The sequence below is a fragment of the Apium graveolens genome, chromosome 1 (genome assembly GCF_009905375.1).
Source record: "Apium graveolens cultivar Ventura chromosome 1, ASM990537v1, whole genome shotgun sequence".
Lineage (NCBI taxonomy): Eukaryota > Viridiplantae > Streptophyta > Magnoliopsida > Apiales > Apiaceae > Apium > Apium graveolens.
Window position 1 is genome coordinate 204612002 of NC_133647.1, and position 8675 is coordinate 204620676.

General features: G+C 29.6%; 1 long non-coding RNA gene across 1 annotated transcript; it reads left to right on the top strand.

Moving 5' to 3' along the window:
* Positions 1-4708: 4708 nt before the first annotated feature.
* LOC141679371 (uncharacterized) lies at positions 4709-8476 on the top strand. The gene is made up of 2 exons (XR_012558101.1): positions 4709-4929; positions 8156-8476. It is a non-coding gene; the product is annotated as an uncharacterized LOC141679371 (long non-coding RNA).
* The last annotated feature ends 199 nt before the right edge of the window (positions 8477-8675 follow it).

Consider the following 8675-nt stretch of genomic DNA (forward strand, 5'->3'; position numbering starts at 1 on the left):
AGACATGTATCATATTTTCGAGTCGAATATAAGCCCAGATACGCATAGTCCGGATCAGTTTACACTCCTACCTTTAAAGATATGTTTACTAAGTTAATTTATCTCCCATATATAGTGCACTCTATTCTCTCACCCTCCGGAAAATCCTAAAAGAAATTCATCTTTTTTAGAGGCTGTTGTTAGCCATTTGATAGATGAAAAACCCTTTTCCTTGTTTTTTTGTCGATTTTCTTTTCTTTTCAATAAATGTCTCTCTGAGTTAGGACCCCGTTAGTTTTCTACCCATGCATGTACCGGGTTTGCTCTCTCTCCATGTGAGAGAGAGTTGGTTTCTTTTACTATTTAGGTCCGTAAATTTCCGAGAGTTTATATATGAAATTACAATTATTCGTTCAAAAACCCTTCAAAACTCTAGCTCTAACATGGCCTTAGTTCTCTGATAAAGGAAATGGAAGTGATCATGATCCCAATCGACTAGGAAATATAGCATTGGTTAATCAGGTGCCTCTGTTTGCTGTGGGGAATGAGTGACTTGATATAGGAGAAGATGTGAAATGCTAAGCTGCGTTTGACAAACTTAAACTAAGCTAAATGTAGAACTATTTAATTTTAAAGACATTTTGTTTCTTGGGTCAGTTTTAGATTAGGCAAATTGTGGGACAGTAAGACCATCTCCAACCCCTAACAATAAAATGATATAATTTTTATATTATTTAAGTATCAAAAGTACATAAATGTCTAAATAGATATATTATATACTTATTTTTTCAAAATTAAATATCTTGTGTGGATATAACAGGATATAAGTAGTACATGAAGACAATATATATATTTTTATTAACAAAAAAAGGATATATTAGAAATTATGAATTATGTTAAATTGTTATTAAAATTACATCAAATATATTTTTGACGGTAAATTAGGTGTCACGCTGAGTTTGGTTGGAGTTCATTTTATACTAAAATTTCTACTATTATAGTGTTAATATTGTTAATTTAAAGTTACTCTAATATCATAATATTGGAATCGAATGGTCACGTGTAGAGCGGTAAATGAGCCCATCACCGAGTCAAACTCTTAAGTAATTAATACTATAAATTGGATGAAAAAGTTAAATCCATTTGAACTATATAATTAACTTTATAAATCAATAATTATTATTACATTAAAGAAGTTCCTTATTGCGATGATTTTGTAAATTATGATTATATTGATGAGATTATATAAATATATTTAAAAATATTGTATGATTGGAATAAATAAAATTTTCAGAATTTAGTTTTGAAATTAAGGTCAACTTGAGAGAAAAAATCAAGAGATTTTGTAATTTAATCTCTAAACTGGTAATTATATATAACGAAAATATTTGTTTTCTTTCTTTTTTTTTCTCAAATTTCTACCTTAATTTGTATTATTTTAATATTTTACTAATTTCAAGTATTGGAGATTCTTAACTGCTTAAACTGACTTTTGTCGATTCCTGAACAATTTGAATGAAAAATGATTTTTACCCGAATAATCGAGTCGATTACTCAACGTTTAGTGATTACTAGATTAATTACCGTTTCTTAGAATACAACCAAACGAAATTAAACAAACAGATTTACTTACCGCAAGTCCGAAAAATGAAAAGGTTATTTATAGAAAGAGCCTCGAGTATGTGAGCATGTGTACATTGTGTAAAAAGTTTTATAAATCAAATTATTGATAAGAACGAAGTAGGAATTTCAAATAAACAAATACTCATTCACATATTTTATTCAAATGCGACTTACCTAGATTTGAACGCATTTTTCTCGTTAACACAACTCTAAAATCCGAAACTTTTTAATTAAATATCTCGAATGAAAGAATTTGCATGGTTAACGCAATTCCAACCTCCAAAACGATCGTTATGAACATCCATAACTAATGTCAATGATCAAAACTGAAATTTGATTTTCTACTCTCGATCACTACAAGAAAAAAGAGTAAAAGCGACCAAACAAAAGCGACCAACTATAAATTCCACCGAAAACGGTGGCTTTTAAGGTCAATCTCACTTGACCAAACACCGCGCATAAAAGCGACCGATATCGGTGGATTTTGTTAGCGGTCGCTTTTATTCGGTAGCTTTTATTAACAAAAGCAACCGCCTATTTTTCAGCGGTCGATTTTAAGGTTTAGAGATTTGGTGGGAAAATTGCCGCCAAAATGAAGCCTAAAATTAGAAAATAAAAGCGACCATCTGGTCGCTTTTAAATTAATATTTCATTTTCTCAAGTAGTTCTCTCCTTAAACATGTTTACTCCAATGAGTTTTTCTCGCTCTTTCATTATTAATTATTTAAATCTAAATTATTTTCACAAAATTTAATTATTTAATTATGAATATTATTAATTATGAATATTATTCATTATTTAAATCTAAATTATTATTTAAATCTAAATTATTTTCACTAAATTTAATTTAGTTAGAATGTTCCACTTACTTAAAATAATTATTAAAAGTGGCCCTTTTGTTGGCCGGAGATTGCCAGACTTTTAAATGGACGACGAATATCGGGATGCCCCATTTATTTATGGAATTGTTTTTTGTGTAATTATTTGATCTTGTTGCAAAATAACATTATCGGGTCTTGATTAATGAAGTCAAATTATAGTTTAATTTTTGATTTAATTTTTTGTTCTTGTCCTTAAATTATCTGTTAATACGGTTAATGGTAGTAGATTGTAAGTTATTCTAGCTTTAATTTATGATATTAAACGCTTGATTTGGTTGAGATTTTATGGTGTTCATAGCCTGCTGCAAAAACTGAGTTCTTCGTTGTATTGGGGGCTTCTGGAATGTGAGCGGAATTTCTAAATACAACCGAATTTCTAAATTCGACTCCCTTTATTACAACCGACACTATAAGAAAACAAGGTTAAATACAACTGATTTAAATTCGACGGGGGTTAAATTCGACCGCAGGAGGTCGAATCCTTTTGACACGGCTAAATTCGACCGGCCTCGGTCGAATTCAAATGGTCGTATTTAAACAGTTGTATTTACAATCAATTTTAACTGAAAACGGTTGAAATTAAAACGGTCGAAATTAAACCAGTCGAATTTAACTTTCAAAATGACAAACCAAATAAAATTATTTTGATATGAAGTTTTGGTTATATCACTAATATATATATATTGACATCCATACGGTTGGATATTGACATCCATACGGTTGGATCGATGAAAAATATTTTTGAAAAAATCGAAACACCAATTCATGACTAAACACTAGTTAGTTGTACTAGTCAAACTGATGTTTGACTGTTAAAATGGCAAACCAAGTAAAAACTTTTTGATTTGAAATTTTGGTTATATCAGTAATATATATATTTATTGACATCCATACGGTTGGATTGATGAAAAATATTTTTGAAAAAATCGAAACACTAATTCATGACTAAACACTAGTTAGTTTTACTAGTCAAACTGATGTTTGACTGTTAAAATAGCAAACCAAATAAAATTATTTTGATCTGAATTTTGGTTATATCACTAATATATATATATATATATTGACATGCATACGGTTGGATCGATGAAAAATATTTTTGAAAAAATCGAAACACTAATTCTGGACTAAACAATAGTTAGTTGTACTAGTCAAACTGATGCCTGACTGTTAAAATGGTAAACAAAACAAAATTATTTTTATTTGAAACTTTGGTTGTGTCACTAATATATATATATATCTATTGACATCCATACGGTTGGATCGATGAAAAATATTTTTAAAAAAATCGAAACACCAATTCAGGACTAAACATTATGTAGTTACATTAGTCAAACTGATGTTTGACCTTTGAAATGGCAAACCAAATGAAAATAATTTTGAACTATTTATAATTTGTTTATCATGATTGTTGTTTGTTAATTTCTCACAAAAATATAATATTAATTGATATAATTTAAATGAAATGTTAAATTTTAATTGTTAATAATTTAAATGTAGTCTTCAAAAACTAAAGTAGTTTAATATATTTGTTAACTTTCTCCGCTTCATACAAGATAACTTGAATTAAATTATTGAAAAAAATTTAAAAAATGAAATAATTATTGTTCATGATTTGTTTTCACTAAATATCTTGTACACATAGCGAATTTATTTAGGTATGTTTTGTTAATTAGTACTAGAATATTATTTACAATATCTATACATATTGTATATGACATCAGATCATAGTTTGATGACATCAGATCGAATTTATGTATCACATTTTATTTGAGTTATGTTAAGGTAATAATCAATTTGATCCTTTTTTATCTTGATTTTTTATGCAATTTATATAATATGTTAGGGTGTTCAAGTTTGAGGGGAAAAAAAGAGGTACATGCAGTGTTGTAAAAATCGGAAATCGGTGAAGATCGGTCGCACTACAGATTTAGGATTAACTGAAAATCATGGATTAATCGGAAGGATTAATCGGATGTATTTTAATATTAAATTATATTTAGTATATTATTATCTTTATATTATTTATTTATTAAAAAATATATATTTATTATATTATAATTTCTATTCTTATTCATATTTAAATTAATATATTATTTTCATTTTAATAAATAATTATATATACTCCAAAAAATAAAAATTTGTAAGAATTAATCAAATTTGAAAGATCAAATCGGTCTAATATTTTGTAGGGTATTAACTGGTTGAATTGGGGATTTATGGGGAATTTTTAGAACACTGGTTACGTGTATACACCGACTCACGTTTCTTTTTATTCTCTTTTTACTATTATCTCTCTCCAATATATAATCTTTCTCTCTCGGCTAAGCTACTGGAACAAGTGTATCCGGCGAAAATCTCGGGTAATTGTTAAAAGATGGTGGGTCGAGTGTATCCGGCGAAAATCGATGCTCCCACCTCTCTGTACTCTCGGGTTAGAATTAAACAGGTTAGCCTACTGATTTGAATATCAATTTTGGCTTCTGGTATGACTATGAGATTAAAATCTTTCTTCTCTCTTTAAATCTCAGTTAGGATTTAAGATTTGGGGATTAGGGTTTTTGAGATTTATTGATTAAGGGTTTGAGTTTTGGAGATTAAGGTTTTGAAATTTGGGGATTAGGGTTTTGAGATTTTGGGATTAGGGGTTTATAAGTTTGGGATAATATATACGTACATACGTAACTCATATTCGCGTTCTCGTACAGCAGCTTCAATTTTTTTTAAATATTGTAAAATATATCAATAAATCTCATCATGGTAGGAGTTTTGATGTTTAATTTACTGTTTATTGTTGAATTTTTATTTATATCTGTATGTAATTTATGTCGATCTGTTATGAGAGACTGTAATTTATGTGTTTTATCTATTACAGTTCAATTTAATTGTGAAGTTGTCTATGTAATTGATAAATTTGTATAGACCGTCTTTTAGTGAATAACTCTTATAGTCTGATTAATTGTGTTTATTATCGTTATATTTACTTATTAATTAATAATGTGTAGGAGCTAATTGTTGCGTAATGCCAATGTATTGTGTGGTCAATGATAGGTTAGGTTAGTTTGTGGTTCTGATTTTTAAGCTGTATATGTCAGCATGTGGACTATTTGTGGACTATTTTTAAGTGTCCAAAAATCCAAACTAGCCCCATCCGATTGTGGGACTAGTTCACTATGAAATAAGGGTAATGCAATCTGATCAATTTGTTTTGAATGTGGTACTAAGGTTTTGAACTTGGTGGTTGGGTTAGTAAATAAAGAGGTGTTGCTGGAGTAGAAGCAAAAGCACGTTATGACAGAAAAGTAGAATTAATAATATGTGTTTAGTCATATTATTAAGATGTGTTTATATGTTTATGTATAGATTGGCTGTGTTTATGTGTTTATTAAGTTGATTAGACTTTAAGCTGTGTGTTTATGTGTTTATTAAGTTGATTAGACTTTAAGCTGTTTAGGTACTTGTTAATATTGATTAGAAGTGTAATGCCTGTAAATTACACACGTACCATCTGATAAGTATTTTCATGCCTGCGGACAATAAAAGCAACCGCTTATGGCTAATAATATATACCTTTTTGTTGTCACAATATACACTTATTAACCCCTTAGCTGTTGTTTCTTGCATAGCAACAACTTTCTTCACCATTTCTGCTTGTTGCACAAACCAATCTGATTTCCCAGGAAGTGGATCAGAACTCCAAGACTTAGACACCTGATCAGAGAGTTAGAGACCGACCTTAGTGGTTTTTAAGAACAAACACTCAGGCATGTCAAAAAGTGAGATGTTTAGAGAACTCAAAACAAAAAGCTCTAAGTTTATTAGCAATATCTGTGTAACTTATTTGTTGTGATCAAGTTTAGAGCTTCTGATTTCTTATTCAATGCAGTTTCAAAAAATTGAGAAACTAAATTCTTTTAAAGAAGTGATAACGGAAAAAAATGCAAGGAACCGGGTCAACTGACAGTGTGCAAATGTAATTAATTGTTCAAGTGTCAAAACATGACAATCATGAGTTAAAAAATAGGCAGGGCAGCCTCACGACTTAATTACCTTGTTTGTAATCCCGTTGTCAACTTGTCATGTTACACTGCAACTAATGGTTTCTAGTCACATACCACGGGTTAATGAGTGAGTAATTACAGAGTTGCAGCTACTTATATAATTACTATGTAATATATAAAATTAATAAACACTTTATTCTACTAGTAAATGTTACAATTTGTTCAAGTGTCAAGTTTATTTCTTTGCGGATGACTTTGGTATTTATATTAGCAGTCAGCTTGTTTTAATATGTTCAAGTTTTTTTATTGTTACGAATATCAAACTGACAGCTATATTTTTTGTAATTAAAAAAACAAATAGCTATGTTTATTTCTTTGCGGCTGAATTTGGTATTTATATTAGCTTCACCTGAAAGATGTTATGTAGTGTGGACACATGTTTTAACTGTTTGTGCTTAGGATGTTAAATTGCATCATTTGTAGGCTTTTAATGTGCAAATGTGCAACTGAGCCAAAGTTAATGTAGGAGAAGCACAAAGTACTCATTGGTCAATGAAGTCATAGTGGTTCACAAATTTTTACCTTTTTTCCCATTACCATATGTTGTAATTGTGACACTAAAGATATATAACATAAATTGTTGTGTATCTGAAGTAGAGATACATCTCGCTTGTTTGGTTTTTCTAAAATCAAAGATTTTTATGGCCTGCAGTTCATGAAGTTACATTTGCATCATTAAGTATACACTCAGATTAAAAATTACAAATTTACGTGGAGACGGTCTTAATTTAATTAAAGAAAATAATGTAAAAATATTTATATTATTGTTTCCAAGTCTCTGGAGACTGCAGTCCATAAGTTAATGTTGATCACCTCTATGTTTCTGCCAAAGATATTTGACTAGGTGAGCTATATGTTTGAGTCCCGCTGAGAGGCGCAGTAGTATATATAGGGTTCTTGTTGACATTTTTAATTGTTGACATTTTTAATTTTTAATTGTCGGGTTCTTGTTTGGATCAGCTTTGCATTTAAAATGGTATTTTCTCATTGGTAAGATTGTTTTCTTGTTTGTTTTATTTCTTTGTTTTTCTGAATTGATGGTGTGATTTTTTTTATGTGTTAGTGTTTGTGTTAATTTTCTCACCGGTAAGATTGCTTTCTTTTTTGTTTTATTTCTTTTTTTTTTCTGAATAGATGGTGTGATTGTTCCAAATTTTTTATTTAATCGTGTTTTGTTCATTATTTTATGTTGTTGTTTTAAATTAAAGTTGAGATCTTTCTTTTGTGTTGCCTTTTTAACTAGCTTTTGTCTGAATTTGAAAGACTTGGTCACATTGTTGTGCTTATGCTTCTTCAATGTTTTTGAACTGATATTTAAGAATAGGGTAACCACAGTGAAGATATGTGTCTCTAATCTATGCGTTTTGTAAGCATATGCAAGTAAGCAGGGAATTAGTGGAATAGAATGATTCTCTATTATATTGCAAGAACTTATAAGACTGATAAGAACATTCTATGTAGTGCACAATGTTGTATGAACCATCCATAAATACGTGTAACTTTGTTGTATTATGTATCGAATGCTTGTCATATTATGAGATAGATGCAAAGTCCTGAACTTAAATTTGATGGAACTACACAGATTCTGAACTTAATTTTGTTTTGTTTATGTAGGCTGGTACGCCAGAAAGGGTTCCAGGGGAGCATACCAGGCTTTTACTGGAGATGGACGACGAGCGGGACCTTAGTCTGAATCTGTTTTATTCTGTTTTATATCAACCTTAATGTAATATTTTGGTATTTGTGTGATAGTTTATAACAGATTTATGAGGAATGAATGTAATTAAGCATTAATGCACTATTATCTTGTTTTTCTTTAAAATTGTTCCTCATTTTTTGTGTTTAGCCTTTGTTATTAAATAAATCTGATTTTGTTTGTAAGAATTCTATAAAATTGAGAATAAATGGCAGGTTCCTGGCCATTTTTGGTTACAATATTTGACCATATAAAAGCCACCGACTTTGGTGTCTTTAATCTGGAAGCGGGAAGCTTAAATTTCAACGAAAATCAAGAGAGGGAGATTCAAATTTTCACCAAAATGTTGAAGGGAAAAGATGGAAAGTTGACTTAGAATAAAAGCAACCGAAAATGCGGTCGCTTTTATATAAATTCCACCACTGGAAAGAATTTCGA